The 16,927-nt window shown below is 34.5% G+C and overlaps 1 pseudogene; it reads right to left on the bottom strand.

The window, feature by feature from the left end:
• Nucleotides 1-587: 587 nt before the first annotated feature.
• LOC124892536 lies at nucleotides 588-2,185 on the bottom strand (annotated as a pseudogene).
• Between the last annotated feature and the right edge of the window lie 14,742 nt (nucleotides 2,186-16,927).

Genomic DNA, 16,927 nt, shown 5'->3' with positions numbered 1-16,927 from the left:
AAGACAATGATACTTCGCTATTTAAGTGGCACCACATGCATTATGAAGAAGCCAAGTCATGATCCACATACATAACAACAACAAAAAATTCAGTATATTTTCACATGGTAGGCTCATCCACATACATATTTATTTAAAACATGAAACAACCAACTATTTGATAAAGAGTAATCCTTCGTATTCGTATTCAGGAAAATGGGTAACAGGGAAAGCAGTTTCTCTAGTCCCATAACAATGACAACTGATCTTATGTATTGCAGAAGCTGCAAAGAAAACAACAGTAACAATACCAATAACTTGTCTAACATAGCAGCAAAATGGAACCAAAGCTATAGCGAAACAACAATAAAAACTGCACATAAACTGATAACCAACAATAAATTAACATTTACACGAGAGTTGATCTATTTAATAGACATTAGTTATACAAAATTACATCATCCTCATGCCCTGTATCGGTTATAGGCAAAAGAGTATGAATATGACTTGAGGATAAAAAAAGTGGCACTCCAATAAACTTTGAAATTGATAGTGAGCAAAAACTAATACACTAGTACCACAACTTATATACACAAGCTTATCATACTTTAAAGTTTATAATTGACGACCATAAACATCATTGTCTGACGCTCAAACTCCCCCATACATAAAAAGATTTTCATTTTTTTCACATCTCCACAGATAACCATTTTGGCTTTGATACATTACTCTATGATGTACAAATCGAATACGGGGGATTCAATGATGGCATAAACTTGATCACACATATCAGAGTGATCACGAATTTCAATCTTGTTAATTAAGGCAGCAATTCTTTCAGTAAAGCCTTTTATAACTTCCGTCATACTCTTGAGAAATATCTCATTAACATCCTCCACAACTCTTTTCCTTTTCTTGCTTTTCTCTTTTTCATTGACACTAGAAGAGGATTTTTTAGCATATCCGGCTTGCTTTTAAGATGTCTCAGTACGTTCATGAGGAAAGCCTCTAGCATATTCATTTTCAGATGCCCCTGTAAAACTAGGTCTATATAAGCATTTTCAAATTCTCCGGTAGCTATATTTGATCCATGACTACCTTCATCTTCATCTTCATCTTCATAAATATTAATAGAAAATTCCAAAGTCATATCAATAAAAGGTCCTGATGTTTGATTCCTTAAGATATCCTCAATAACATCTAGTGGCCCTTCTGCATGCTCTTCCTTTGCCCTATCTTTGTCAAATATTTCCTCCCAATCTGCAAATGTTGGCCATTTCTTAATATTCATATTTCTTGCTTCCGATTTATCCTAGACAAACAAGTAAAGAAAGATGACAACGACATATGTATCGATTATAAATTATGAAAAAACGGAGAAAAATATTTATATAAAGTAGTAGATCAAAATATTAGTTACCTTCAAAAACTTTTTCCATTCTATTGGATCATAAACAATTATGGTTCTGTCACTATATTGAAATCCCAAACCACTTTGACCCTTTAATAAACTTATGTGTGCATGACTTCTCTTCCATGCTTTTAATTTAGAATTGATATGTGGTTTACCTTTCAATCTAATGTCAGAATGACGTTCACGTAAATAGTACTCCAACTCCGTCAGGTATTCTAGCCTAAAAGTTTCATTATCGGCTCTCCAATCATTAACACATAACTATTTTAAACCATCTATAAGAGAACTTTCTTCTTCTGGAGTCCACATCCTTCGGGTTGAAGGTGTTGATCTTCTTGATCTTTTTAATTTTTTTGGTGGATTTATTAAAGATTTTTCGCTAATCATCATTAATATTAGTTACTATCATAAGGAGAATTATATTACTTAGAATCACAAAAATAAATATCCACACATTTTACAAATGAAAAACTAAAAACATAAAGTACTAACATATCATAAAAAAAACTAATAAAACAGTAGCTTTAACAAAATTTATATCACAAACAGCTAAAAGTGATACACCTTACTGTAATATCAAAAACTAAAGAGGAAAATATCCAGAACACTATAAAACATATTACAAGCATGAAATAATTAAAAATATCAATTATTTAAGTTTGTATTCCACATTGATTGAGCCAACTCATTCCTCCATGTAGTCCATTCCTCTGATGATTCAACAACATCAATGTTATCTTGTTGATTTTCTACTTGTTCTTCCATATCAATATCTAAAGGATCCACTTCCATCTCTCTACTAATAAAATTGTGTATCAAACAACAAGCACTAATGATCCTATTATGAATTTAACTGAATACCATGAAGCACTTCTAAAAATTCCCCAATGTCCTTTCAAAAGATCAAATGTCCTTTCAATAACATTACGAGCCCTAGCATGTTTCATATTGAAAAGCTCTTCTCGACATTGAGGTGGTGGGTTGTCACCTTGCCAATTTCTTAACGAATATCTATACCCTCTGTAAGGTGAAAGAAAGCCATTTCCATTTGTATATCCTCCGTCACACAAATAATAATTACCTAAAATATAAACAAAAAATTAGTTACTTTTATGTAACATTTTTGAGGTAATATAATTTTAATGTGAGCATGTGAATTATATTATCCTCAGGAATTTTCAAATCATTTATTCGTGTTATAGCATTTCGTAATACGGAATGAGGTAATACATAAGTAAAATTGAGATTTCTATCACAAACTCCCAGTACATTAGTTGCTATTTTCCCTTTCTTATCCTGTGTCTTGGTTTGTCCTTAGATGAAACTCTAATTTGAATATAAGTACCATCCAATGCACCTAAACATCCATATAAAATCAATTATAGTATCCTCTCAAATTATTAAAATTTCTTTGTAAAATTATAGTTTTTTTACTCTACTTGAATTAATAGATACTTAATTGAAAGTGCATATACCTTAAACCATTTTCATTGATCGTCTCTCTCATCTTCAAGCACCGGCTTGGGATTAACAAGTAATAATGGAGCTAGTCTGAGAATAGCTCTCAAACATTTGTTGAAAGCTTGACTTACGCTCCAAGCCGATCTAACATAATCAATCTTAATGGATCTATTCTTCTCATGATGAGCCAAATTATTTAGAAATATTTCTAAGTTTTCACTACTTGACATATATTTTCTATCAGTCAAACCTCCAACTTCCTTAGCTAAGAGAACTAAAGTGTGAAAGGAATTTCTATCCATTTTTAACTTATCGATATATGTTGTGTCACTGTCTTCTATGATATAATTTAAATGAGATATAATTTTAGAAACTCGATTATTCATTTGGTACCTAATCATATGCTTATTTCTTTTTATAGAATGACCGTAAATAGCCATATAAAGAAAAATACACGTAACAAAAAATTGTTGGCACAATATCTCCTCAAGGATGATAAAGTATTCAATATCGGATTGTAGTTGATGATCCATAAGAAAACCTAATTTTTTCACAATAAAAATGAAAAGAGTTAATACAAAAGTAAAATGAATTTTTCAATTAGAAAGAATCAACGAGCACAATTTTATAATTTCAAGCGGATAAAGAGAATAAGTTTTTCTAAAACATATTATAAAGAGGCTAAAACTAATATTTCATCATCAAAACGAGAGAAAAGGGCCAATCCACAATTGTGATTTTCACATATTGCTCTTTCTATATAGTTGGTACTATTTGACAAATTTCATCTCAATCACACATATTTCAAGCAATACATATTGATTCTTAAACAACTATCATCTTCCCCAATTATATGCTAAGTAAAATTTATCAAACATCCTAAAGCATAACATTCACAAAAGAAAGAAATGAGTTTCGATATAAAATTTAACCTTGTGAGTGATAGAAAGACAAATGGCAAGATTATCTTCAAGTATTCTCCATGTATAGTTCATCCATGAAGAGAAGCATCAGCAGCAACTCTGCAAGAAGTCACACAACCACATGGACTGCAAGCACACACACATATATAGAAGTCACACAACCACATGGACTGCAAGCACACACACACACATATATGTGTGTGTGTGTGAAATAAAAATTATAGAGTTTGAGGGTATTTTTGTTATTTTATATTTTATACCAAGAATATCTTAAGTTGGGATAATAATCCCACCATATCTATGGATAACTTATCCCAAATATTGACAACCAAACGAGTGGTTAAAATTTTTATTCCAGGATTATTATTATATCTCAGAATTATTTACTTTAATACCGCACACCAAACGGACCCTTAGTAATTGATTACTACTTGTTACTAGCATTGAATTATCAAATGTTGAAAAATGTTGCAAAGACTTTGGTAATCCTATAATCCTAATTATCCATGCAAAAAGTGCTTTGGTATCAACCATATAATAACTTCATCAATATTGGAACTAACAACATGACACAATTAATAGGGGTAAAATGGTAAAGTTATATTACCAATTATTGTTTTCTTAATAGCTGTATAATCTCAATTTGGGATGGGTAGTTTGGGACGGAGGAAGTAGTATTTATGATTTGTTTGGTTTTAATTTGACGTGGAGTTTAAAAAAATAAAAAAATCTTTTAAATCTTGTGATTTTAAATTCAAGATAGATAGAACATATCAAACATTTTAATTATTGGTCTCAAACATGTTACGTGGAAAAGAAAAATGAAAGAGTTATAAATTTTTTTTTTTTAAACGGACTAAAAATAAAAGTAAAACAAACAAGTTGAAACAAAGAAAATATATGCATTAGAATAAACAAACTGTAATATGAAAATTATTTGTTATACTTCATCAAACTTCAAATCCTTGACAGTTTATACATGAAACGTTTATTTTTATTTTTTACTTTCTATGTTTAATTTTATTTGTTCAACTTGAGACATTCTTTAAGGATAAATAAATAAAATAATAATTTTATTATATCCTCTTTAATTTGAATATAATAAATTTAATACATGGAGAAAGGCCAACTTCAGAATTTTAAACTAAAGCTGTGAGCTATACGACGTTGAATTTTGGACATTTTTAACTAAAGTTTTACCCAAATTGTCAAGATTAGGAAGGGTAGAACGTATGCAAATCTTATCATTACTTTGTAGAGGTAGAGAAGTCGTTTACGATACTCTTAATTTAATTGACAGTCTCAAGTACACACTTCAAATAAAAATATTTGAATCAAATTTGAATTTTTAACTTTTGATCTTCTATGTCTAATTATCATACTTTTTGTTGTCTCACGTTTTGATGATGGCTAGTCGATATTGGAGGACCAGGTCCCTTGCATACCTTGTCCTGGTACAGCTGTCACATCTCTGCATAGTTTTGTTCACTAGTGCAACAAACTGTGCAGGTGCACATTGTACCTGATTAGACACGTGGTCTAATCAAAATTCAACCCTTATTTCTACACGATTATAAATTCAAATAGATGCTTCTTCCTTAATAGTTTTTGCAAATTAGTGAAATTCTTAGTAGTGGTGAAAACTTTCAAAGCTTATGTTCTAAATTGTTACGACTTGTAGTTAAGGGTTATTGAGTCTTGCTTTGTAACAAATTTACTCAGTATATAAGAGTAAAGCTTCTTCATTGTTGTAGAGTTCTTAGGTAGGGTTACGTAAGCTATGTTGATTAGAGTTAATCGATATTAAGAGCACGAGTGACAGAGTTGTCAAAAGGTGGTTGTAGTAGATTTATTACAACTTGAAGAACTTATAGTTAAGTTCATTGGAGTCTGTAATAAATAAGTTTTGATTATATTGGAGTTTGAGAGCTTGTGAGGGCAAGTCGTGATTTTTCCTCCCTTAAGTAAGGAGGTTTTCACATAAATCTTTGTGTTCTTTATTTTCTGCAAACTCTTGTGTGTTTACTATTCTATTGCTATTCTCCTTACCTAAGGGACTTGGTCCCTTAAAGGTGGTTCCCCCACGTCTTAACAATTGGTATCATAGCAAGGAGACTCTAAAAGGTTAACATCTAGAGTATTTTCTTGACCATGGTTGCTCCACCTAATTTGGAGGAAGGACAATCCAATACTAGACCACACTGCTTTAATGGGCAAAACTATGGGTGGTGGAAAACTAGGATATATGACTTTACCATAACTGAGGATATGGAAGTGATGGATATGATTCTTGATGGTCCTCATGTGCTATTTAGGGAGGTCAAATTAGGATATATAACTAGAATGGTTATCAAAACCAGGAGAGAATATGATGAAGAAGATCGTAAAAAAATTGAAAAGAATTTCAAGGCAAAAAAACTGCTTGTATGTGGAATAAGATCTGATGAATAGAATCGAATTTCTGCTTGTGAAAATGCAAAAAAAAAATTGAGACTGTCTGAGAACAACACATGAAGGTACTACACATGTGAAGGAGTACAAAACGGATATGTTGACCACTCAATATGAAGCTTTCTTCATGAAGAAGGGAGAAACCATTCAAGAAATACATATAAAGTTTACCTCAATCACCAATGAGCTGCACTGTTTGAGTGAGGTTATTCCTCTACATAAGAAAGTGAGGAAAATCCTAGGAGTTCTTCTTAATTTCTAGGAAAGTAAAGTTGATATTATCACTGAGGCAAGAAACTTGAAGACTCTTACCATGGATGAAATGATTGGAAATTTAAAAACTCGTGAACTGAAGAAACAATAGGGTCAATAAAAGAAGAAAACTAAAAAAGAAAAGTCTCTAACATTGAAAGCCTCAAAGTCTAATTCTAGCGAGGAGGAGGATGTTTCCTATCTGGCCAACAAGATTGTGAGGGCTATGAAGAAAAGTGGTCAGTTTCAAAGAAAAGAAAACAACAGTAGAAATGCAGGTACTATTAAGGTTAGTCACAAGTATGGAAAACCTGGGCATTTCATCAAAGATTTCCCATTACACAAAATAGACTATCAAAAATATCTAAATTCAGGTGGTGACAAAGGTAAGAAGAAGGATGTAATACCCCAAAAAATTTTTCGTTGAAATTTTATGCGTAAACGTATTGGGTTCTGTCTTCTAGAATGAATTATAAATTTTTCGTATGGAATGTCTTAGATTATATCCCACCATTGCGTAGAGTATCGAATAAGATTTCCAACAATATATGGATCATCCAAAACGGACACCCGAGCGATGAGTTATGAACATTCCGATCGAACCGTGAATAGTAGTGAACAGTAAAACGTGCAGGAAAAAGTATTGAGGCCTGACGTATTTTTGTTCCAACTTTAAATGATCATAAATCCTTGTACATAATGATCTGGGTGATCTACTATATATGAACAGAAATCTCTGCGAGTCTTCTTTCCAATGAAATTAGTTTCATCCAATTTGTCTATCGGAGCAAAAAATTATGGTTGATCTACTTCAGCCTATCAAAAGCAAATTTTTGGGTCAACTTCAAATGATCATAACTCATCGTACACAATGATCTGGGTGAGATACTATATATCAACGGAAAGATATGAGAGTCCTCTTTATAATGAAATTGTTTTCATCCAATTTGGATAGCAGAGTAAAATGTTATGGTTGATCTACTTCAGACTACCAAAACAGTCCATCAAATGAAAGATTCGAGAATTATTTAATTTTTTGGGGCGTTTTGGTCATTCCTCCCCACTCAAAATCCACCCAAACCCTATATTAAAGCCTATTAAAAGTATTATATGTTATATTTCATCAAATTCCCTCAAAAAAAACCCTAATCTCCTACATCCAACTTGAAGAACCTGCAAAGTTCACCATTAATTCTGCAAATTTATTCAAGATTCCAAGTTCCTAGTTCAAGAACTCCAAGAACCATCATTCAAAGGCACGATTAACATCTCAAAAATGAGTATCGATCTATAGTTTATCATTCAAGGTATGTGGGATTTTTCAACAAGAACTCTCTTTCGTTCTTGTGCCTAAAAGTAATTTTCTTTACAAAGACATGATTTTTATTTGATTTTTACGAATTTGAAGCATGAACCCATATCTTATGATGATTATTATAAAATCTTGATGTTTATGATTTTGAAAGCTGAATTTACATGTTTGGAGATATAAAGCATGAATCTTGAACTATATTTATCATGATTTTGATATTTGGGTCATGAATCCCCATTGGAAATTGTGTTTTTTGGAGAAAGTGTGTGTTATAAGCACGTTGATGTTGAATATTTAAGATATTTTGAATGATTTGACCTTTTGGTTTTAATGGAGTTGTTTTGAACTCGAGTGTGAAAGAAATCCACAACGTGGTTGATTTTGATAGATGGGAAGCATGATGGCTCCTGATGTAAATTTATATATTACTGAAATTATTTTGTTGTGGATTGTCTTTGAAATGATCTGAGCTAAGTCCCGCCAGGAACAGGAGGACTCTCCCGATGTTTTTACCGGTATGCTTCATATATTTCAATTTGATATGTATGCTTTGTTGGATCCTGGATCCAGTTTCTCATATGTTACATCTTTGATTGCTGTGAATTTTGAAATGAGTCCTGAGATTACTCCTGAGCCTATCCTAGTTTCTACCCTAGTGGGTGATTCGATTGTTGCCCAGAAAGTGTATAAAAAGTGTCCTGTTACCGTTCTTCATAGAGTCTTGTTGGTTGATCTGATTGAGCTAGACATGGTAGATTTTGATGTGATTCTGGGTATGGACTGACTGTATTATTCTTATCCCTCTATTGATTGTCGAACCCGAGTGGTCAAGTTTTAGTTTTCGGGTGCATCCGTATTTGAGTGGTCTGGGAATTCTATGTTACCCAAGAGTTATTTTATCTCTTAACTCAAAGCTAGAAAGCTTATTTCCAAGGGGTGTATTTACCATTTGGTTAGAGTCAAAGACACTAAGTCTGAGACTCCAACTCTCTAGTCTGTTAACATCGTTAATGAATTTTCTGATGTCTTTCCGGATGATCTCCCAGGGATACCTCCTGATAGAGAGATAGAGTTTGGGATTAGTCTTCTTCCTGATACTCAGCCTATTTTTATTCCTCCTTACCGTATGACCCCTGCAGAACTTAAGGAGTTGAAAGAGCAATTCAAAGATCTACTAGATAAGGGTTTCATAAGGCCCAGTATTTCTCCTTGGGGTGCTCCTATGTTGTTTGTGAGAAAGAAAGATGGCTCTTTGAGTATGTGCATTGATTATCGCCAATTGAATAAAGTCATCGTAAAAAATAAGTACCCCCTTCCGAGAATAGATGATTTGTTTGACCAATTACAAGGTGCAAGTTATTTCTCAAATATAGACCTTTGTTCCGGCTATCATCAACTCAAAGTTAGGGAGTGTGACATCCCAAAAACCATTTTCCAAACTCGTTATGGCCATTTTGAGTTTCTTGTTATGTATTTCGGGTTAACTAATGGCCCAACAGCTTTCATAGACCTCATGAATCGAGTGTTCAAACCATATTTGGATATGTTTATCATAGTGTTCATCGATGATATACTGGTGCACTCCCTTAGTGAGGATGAACATTCTGATCATCTCCGAACTGTCTTGCAAACCCTTAGAGATCACAAGTTGTTTGCCAAGTTCAGTAAGTGTGAGTTTTGGCTAAGGTCAGTTGCTTCTCTGGGTCATATCATTTCTTTTGAGGGTATTAGAGTTGATCCCCAAAAGACCGAAGCTGTTAGAAATTGGCCTAAACCTATTTCTCCGACTGATATCTAAAGTTTCTTGGGTTTAGATGGCTATTACCGCCATTTTATTGAGGGTTTCTCCTCTATAGCATCTCCTATGACTCGGTTGACCCAAAAGAAAGTGAAGTTCTTCTGGTCTAAATCTTGTGAGAAGAGTTTTTATGAGTTGAAGACTCGACTCACTTCATCCCCTGTTTTGACTTTTCCTGATGGTGTTGATGGTTTTATGGTGTACTGTGATGCTTCGAGAGTTGGGTTGGGTTGCGTATTGATGCAGAAGGGTAAGGTGATAGCTTATGCTTCTAGACAGCTGAAACCCTATAAGAAAAATTACCCCACCCATGACCTTGAGTTGGCTGCTGTTGTGTTTGCTTTGAAAATCTGGAGACACTATTTGTATGATGTCCATGTTGATGTTTTCACTGATCATAAGAGTCTGCAGTATGTGTTTACCCAAAGAGAATTGAATCTTAGGCAGAGACGATGGTTAGAATTATTAAAGGACTATGATATGAGTGTACTGTACCATCCGGGCAAGGCCAATATTGTGGCGGATGCCCTAAGTAGAGTGTCCATGGGTAGTGTTTCGCATGCGGTGGAAGGTAAGAAAGACTTGGCTCGTGATGTACATCATTTGGCTAGATTGGGGGTTAGGTTGTTTGACTCTGCTGAAGGTAGTATAGGGGTTCAGAGTAGTTTCGAATCCTCCTTGTTTTTGTAAGTGAAGGAAAAACAATACTTAGATGCTAGTTTGGTCAGACTGAAGGAGTCAGTCAAGGACCAAAAAGTAGTGGTTTTCTCCCAAGGGGAAGATGGTGTGTTGATATTGCAGGGTAGATTGTGTGTCCCGAATATTGATGATTTGAGACAGAGGATTATGGTTGAAGCGGCACGGGGCACGATATTCTATTCATCCTGGTGCCACCAAGATGTATCAAGACCTGCGAGAAATCTATTGGTGGAGTAGCATGAAGAAAGATATAGCAGCGTTTGTTGCTAAGTGTGCAATATGCCAATAGGTTAAGGTTGAACACCAAAGACCTGGTGGTATGATGCAAGAGTTTAGTATTCCCACCTGAAAGTGGGAAGAGATAAATATGGATTTTGTGATTGGTTTACCTCCTTCCCGACACCATCATGATTCCATTTGGGTTGTGGTTGATAGGTTGACTAAGTCTGCTCATTTCTTGCCTGTTCATACTTCATATACTGCTGAGGATTATGCTAGATTGTATATCTGAGAGCTAGTCAGACTTCATGGAGTTCTTTTGTCTATCATTTCGGATAGGGGTACTCAGTTCACTTCGCAATTTTGGAAAGCTTTTCAGAAGGGTCTTGGTACCCAAGTGCTTTTGAGTTCTGCTTTTCATCCGCAGACCAATGGTCAGGCTGAGCGGACCATCCATACCTTAGAGGATATGTTGAGAGCTTGTCCACTTGACTTTAAAGGAAGTTGGGATGATCACTTACCGTTGATAGAGTTTGCTTACAATAACAGTTTCCACTCTAGTATTGGCATGGCTCCGTTTGAAGCCTTATATGGGAGGAAGTATAGATTACCCATAGGTTGGTTCGAGGTGGGTGAAGCAGCTGTGAGTGGTCCTGATTCGGTATTTGAGGCTATGAAAAAAGTTAAGTTGATTAGGGAAAGGTTGAAAACTGCGCAGAGTCGTCAGAATTCATATACGGATGTTAGAAGGAGAGACCTTAAGTTTGAAGTTGGTGACCTAGTGTATCTAAAAATTTAACCCATGAGGGGGGTGAAGAGATTCGGAAAGAAGGGGAAGCTTAGTCCCCGTTATGTTGGTCCTTACAAAATTCTTAGCCGTGTTGGTAAGGTAGCTTATGAGGTCGATTTGCCTTCCGAGTTGTCCTCTGTTAATCCAATATTCCATGTCTCCATGCTTAGAAAGAATATTAGCGATGCTGCGGTAGTGGATTCCTCTGTGAGTGCTGACATTCAAGAAAATCTTTCTTTTAATAAGGTTCCTGTTGAGATTTTTTATTTTAGTGTCCGGAGACTAAGGAACAAAAAAGTTCCCTTGGTCAAGGTGTTGTGGCGAAACCAATCTGTTGAGGGTGCAACTTGGGAAGCTGAGGCGAAGATGCGATCCAAGTTCCCGCACCTATTTTCTGCGAACTCCGATCAAGCCAAAGGTACCGTTCTTTCCTAAATCATGCACTTTTGATAAAAGTTGCAGAAGTTCAGCAGTCATTTATTATGTGTTCAGCTGTAGTTTCTTGAATTTATGCATTCTATGTTGCATTTGGAGTGAGAAACGATGTGGTGATGAGTCTAACGAATGGTTTCAGCTGTATGCTCTATTCCCTATCTAACCATGGCATGTTTAGCGTCATTCGAGGATGAATGTTTCCAAGGGGGGGATGATGTAATACCCCGGGAAATTTTTTGTTGAAATTTTGTGCGTAAATGTGTTGGGTTCTATCTTCTAGAATGAATTATAAATTTTTCGTATGGAATGTCTTATATTATGACCCACCATTGCGTAGAGTATTGAATAATCTTTCCAACAATATATGGATCATCCAAAACGGACACCCGAGGGACGAGTTATGAATATTCCGATCGAATCGTGAATAGTAGTGAACAGTAAAATGTGCAGGAAAAAGTACTGAGGCCTGGCGTATTTTTGCTCCATCTTTAAATGATCATAACTCCTTATACATAATAATCTGGATGATCTACTATATATCAACGGAAATCTCTATGAGTCCTCTTTCCAATGAAATTGATTTCATCCAATTTGTTTATCGGAGCAAAAAGTTATGGTCGATCTACTTCAGCCTATCAAAAGCGAATTTTTGGGTCAAATTTAAACGATCATAACTCCTCGTATACAATGATCTGGGTGAGATACTATATATCAACGGAAAGATATGAGAGTCCTCTTTCTAATGAAATTAGTTTCCTCTAATTTGAAGATCGGAGTAAAATGTTATGGTTGATCTGCTTCAGACTATCAAAACAGTCCACCAAATAACAGATTCGAGAATTATTTGATTTTTAGGGGCGTTTTGGTCATTCCTCTTCACCCAAAATCAGTCCCAACCCTATATTAAAACCTATTAGAAGTATTATATGTTATATTTCATCAAATTTCCTCAAAAAGAAAACCCTAAACTCCTACATCCAACTTCAAGAACCTCCAAATTTCATCATTAATTCTGTAAATTTATTCAAGATTTCAAGTTTCTAGTTCAATAACTCTAAGACCCATCATTCAAAGGCACAATTAACATCTCAAAAATGAGTATAGACCTAAAGTTCATCATTCAAGGTATATGGGGTTTTTCAACAAGAACTCTCTTTCGTTCTTGTGCCCAAAAGTAATTTTCTTTTCAAAGGCATGATTTTTATTTGATTTTTATGAATTTGAAGCATGAACCCATATCTTATGATGATTTTTATAAAATCTTGATGTTTATGATTTTGAAAGATGAATTTACATATGTGGAGATATAAAGCATGAATCTTGAACGATATTTATCATGATTTTGATATATGGGTTGTGAATCCCCATTGGAAATTGTGTTTTGTTAAGAAAATGTGTGTTATAAGTACGTTGATGTTGAATATTTGAGATATTTTGAATTATTTGACCTTTTGATCTTAATGGAATTGTTTTGAACTCTAGTGTGAAAGAAATCCACAACGTGATTGATTTTGACAGATGGGAAGCATGATGGCTCCCGATGTATATTTATATATTACTAAAATTATTTTGTTATGGATTATCTTTAAAATGATCTGATCTAAGTCCGAGAGAAATTTTTAGCACCAAATGGGATATATAAAGCGACCTTACTTTCCTAGAACTACGTGTCCCCGTAGGAGTGAGCCTAAGGCTGATTTATATAGTGATCACTAGTTTGTGTGGATTTGATATTGATAGTCCTACTCCGATAGCAAGAATAGGATGGCTCTCCCCAACGTGGGTTGTACGTTGGACTCTAGTGTGTGTGTGTGTTTCCTTGTGTCTATGGTGAACGGTGAAGTAATTTGAAAGTGGAATTGTGAAAGTTATTCTTTCGAAAGATCTAAATGATATTTACATCATGAGAATTGATATTCTTGAAGAACTGAAAGTGATTGACAAATTATATGATGACTCACATGTGTTATTATACTTATTTCATCCTCTCATGATTATGATGATTTTCTTTGTGATATGTGAGTCTCTCATACATCCTGCATATTTCTTATAAATATTTATGATGATGATGTTTATACAATTTTATACACCCCCATATACTCAGGTTCTTTTCCATGGTACTGATCCACATCTTTGAATGTGGGCTGCATTTTCTCGGAATGTAGGTTCAGGTGCTCAGTTCCAGGTTTGACAGTGATTCTTTGGGCACGCTGTTCTACATCCTCTGTTGTGGTGAGTCCTCATGTTCCGAGGACGTGATGTCTGATGTTGGTTTCACGGAATCGTTTACATTTGATAACTGAGTATAAGTTAGTTGGGGCATGTCTCAATGGCTCACTGGTTTTATTGATTTTCTTAGAGGCTTGTCAGACTAGTATAGATGTTGGGAGTTGACTAATAAGTCGTATTTTGTTATCTTTTTGAAATTCTTATATTCTTGGATGATGATTACTCTGTTGATATTTGAGGGTTATTTATGAAAATCCCGTTGATTTGTGTTGAACTGAATGAAAATGGCTCAAAGGGTTAGCTTGGGGCTACTCATAGCCTCAACCACTGTGTGACGCTTCGGGACCCATTTTCTGGGGCGTTACAAAGGATTAAGTTTTAGAGAAGTCAAGAAGGAAGGTTGTAGCTGATTATGCTGTGAAATAGGCTTTAGCAATCTGGGGAAATACTTATAGTGAATCTGATGAATCTAAAAAGCATGAAGTTGTCTCAATGTTTGTAGTGGAAGACAGTGAAATCACCTATTATTGCTTATTTGCTATCAAGAAAAAATCAAATGATCAAGAAGAAAATGAGGTAACTCTTTCTGATATTAAGGAAAACATATATAATCATTCCCTTAAGAAGATAAAGAAGCTTGCAAATGTATTGATTGATTCTGTGTGTGAACTGACTGTTGAGAAAATTGTTCTTGAAGATAAAGTAGAAAATTTTGAGTTTGAATTAGTTGCCTTAACTATTCAATTATCTAAAATATAAAAATAGTCCTTAAAATTGAAATTTGAAAATCAGACTTTAGTGGATCAGCTGAAGAAGACAAATGAGTCTGATTGTAAGGGTAAGAAAGAAGCCCCAAAGCTTCAAATTGATCTTGAAGTAAAATTAAAGAATTCTTAAAAGCATTTTATGACTGCACTTTATAATAATGGAGAATTAGAAAGAGACCTGGTCCATATAAAAGAAAATCTTAATAAATCCCTAAAATGGACCACATCTTCATAGATCTTTTCTAATCTAACTAGTTAGAGGATCAATAATAGTAGGGGCCTTGGATATCCTCTTGGGTCTCAAGGGAAGTATGTCCCAGTTGCTAAAAACAAAGTCAATAATCCTCTATGTACTCATTATGGAAGGAATAGTCACTTGAGGAAGGAATGTAAAAGATGGGTCAAAGTTAGAATTAACAATTCGAGATATATCGAGTAGGAGCAATCTTATTCCAAGGGATCCAACTCTTTGTAAAATTTTAAGAAGAACAAACTGCCTAGATGGACCAAGAAAGATTTGATCACTCCTTTATTTACCTTTAGGGAAATCAAACTTAAGTGGGTTTCCAAATCTAACAAATTAACTCTGTATGTAGGTGGGAGTAAGAAAAGGTAGTCAGAACTGGTTCATGGATAGTGGATGCTCTAAGCATATGACTGGGAAGATTGTCTATTTTTTCTCACTCAAGACACTTTAACGTGGAGGTGTCGTTTTTAGAAATTGTAAAAAGAGTTACATCCATGGTGTTGGAAAGATTAGAAAATCTCTGAATCATGCAATAGAGAATGTGTATTACGTGAATAGTCTTAAGTATAGTCTTCTAAGTGTGTCTCAAATCTGTAACAAAGGAAATGAGGTGAAGTTCTTATCTGATGGATGTGTTGTGTCAAATTTGAAGTTTGGAAAAGTCATTCCTAAAGCTAAAAGGTCTAAGAACATGTATGTGGCTGATCTAGTCTCTGTAGTTGTATGGGAATTGACCTGCTTAAGTGCTCAAGGTGAAAATTTTAATTTGTTGCACATAATATTGGGACATGTAAGTTCCTCTTTACTAAATAAATTAATCTCAAAAGACATACAATGCGGTGTTCCAAAGCTATAGTTTTCAGATAATGAGGGTTTTGATGCGTGTGTCTGAAGGAAGCAAACCAAATCTTTCTTTAAGCATAAGAAGTATGTAAGCACCCCTAAATCCCTTGAACTGCTGCACATGGATTAATGTTGACCTATTAATGGCCAAAGTAGAGGTGGGAGAAGGTATATGTTTGTTATTGTGGATGACTATTCTAGATTGACCTGACAGTGTTCTTAAGAACTAAGGATGAAACTTATGACGTTCTGGTGGTATTTGCCTACCAAATTCAGGTAAAGCTAAACTGTAAAATTATAGGATTTAGATCTGATCGTAGAACTGAGTTTGAAAACTCCCAAGTTAAAGAATTTTGTCCTAAAAATTGAATCAGTGATAATTTTCTACTCCTAGAACTACTCAGCAAAATGGAGTGGTTGAAAGAAAGAATATGACTCTCATAGAAATTGACAGAACTATGCTGATTAACAGTGGCCTTCCAAAAAGCTTTTGGGCTGAAGCTGTCAATACTGCCTGTAATGTGACAAATAGATACCTAATCGGGTATCTCTTAAACAAAACTCCATAAGAACTTGTGCTCAGCAAAAAGCCTAAGCTTGATTATTTAAGACCCTTTGGATGCAAATATTTTGTTCTAAGCATTGAAAAGAATGAACTTGGAAAATTTGACTTCAAAAGTGATGAAGTTGCATTTGTAGGCTACTCTTCAATAAGTAAAGCATATAGAGTTTTTATCAAAAAGACTCTGTGTGTAGGAGAAAGTGTACATATAGTTTTTGATAAATCAGAAAAACAAAAGAGATTCTGGTAGAGACAAAGATTCTGTCATGGAGGAACTCATTCCTATTCAAAGGGATGGTATAACTGAAACTGAAGGTTAAGAACAGAATAATACAATTAAAGTTGGAGAAGGTGATGGTGAGACAGAATCTCAGTTGTAGAATCCAAGTATAGAAAATGATATCAAGAAGGATTTGGTCAAAATCCCTCAAGGACTTGGTTCTAGTGGAACTCAGCTTAGAATATCAAATTGGAAACATAAATATTCTCAACCCCTTGAAAATCTGGCATCACCTTTGGAATATGGAATCCAAACAAGAGCTCAAG

This window comes from Capsicum annuum, unplaced genomic scaffold (genome assembly GCF_002878395.1).
Source record: "Capsicum annuum cultivar UCD-10X-F1 unplaced genomic scaffold, UCD10Xv1.1 ctg4826, whole genome shotgun sequence".
NCBI lineage: Eukaryota > Viridiplantae > Streptophyta > Magnoliopsida > Solanales > Solanaceae > Capsicum > Capsicum annuum.
The sequence above is the reverse complement of the archived record's forward strand: the minus strand, read 5'-3'. Positions and strand labels throughout refer to the sequence as shown.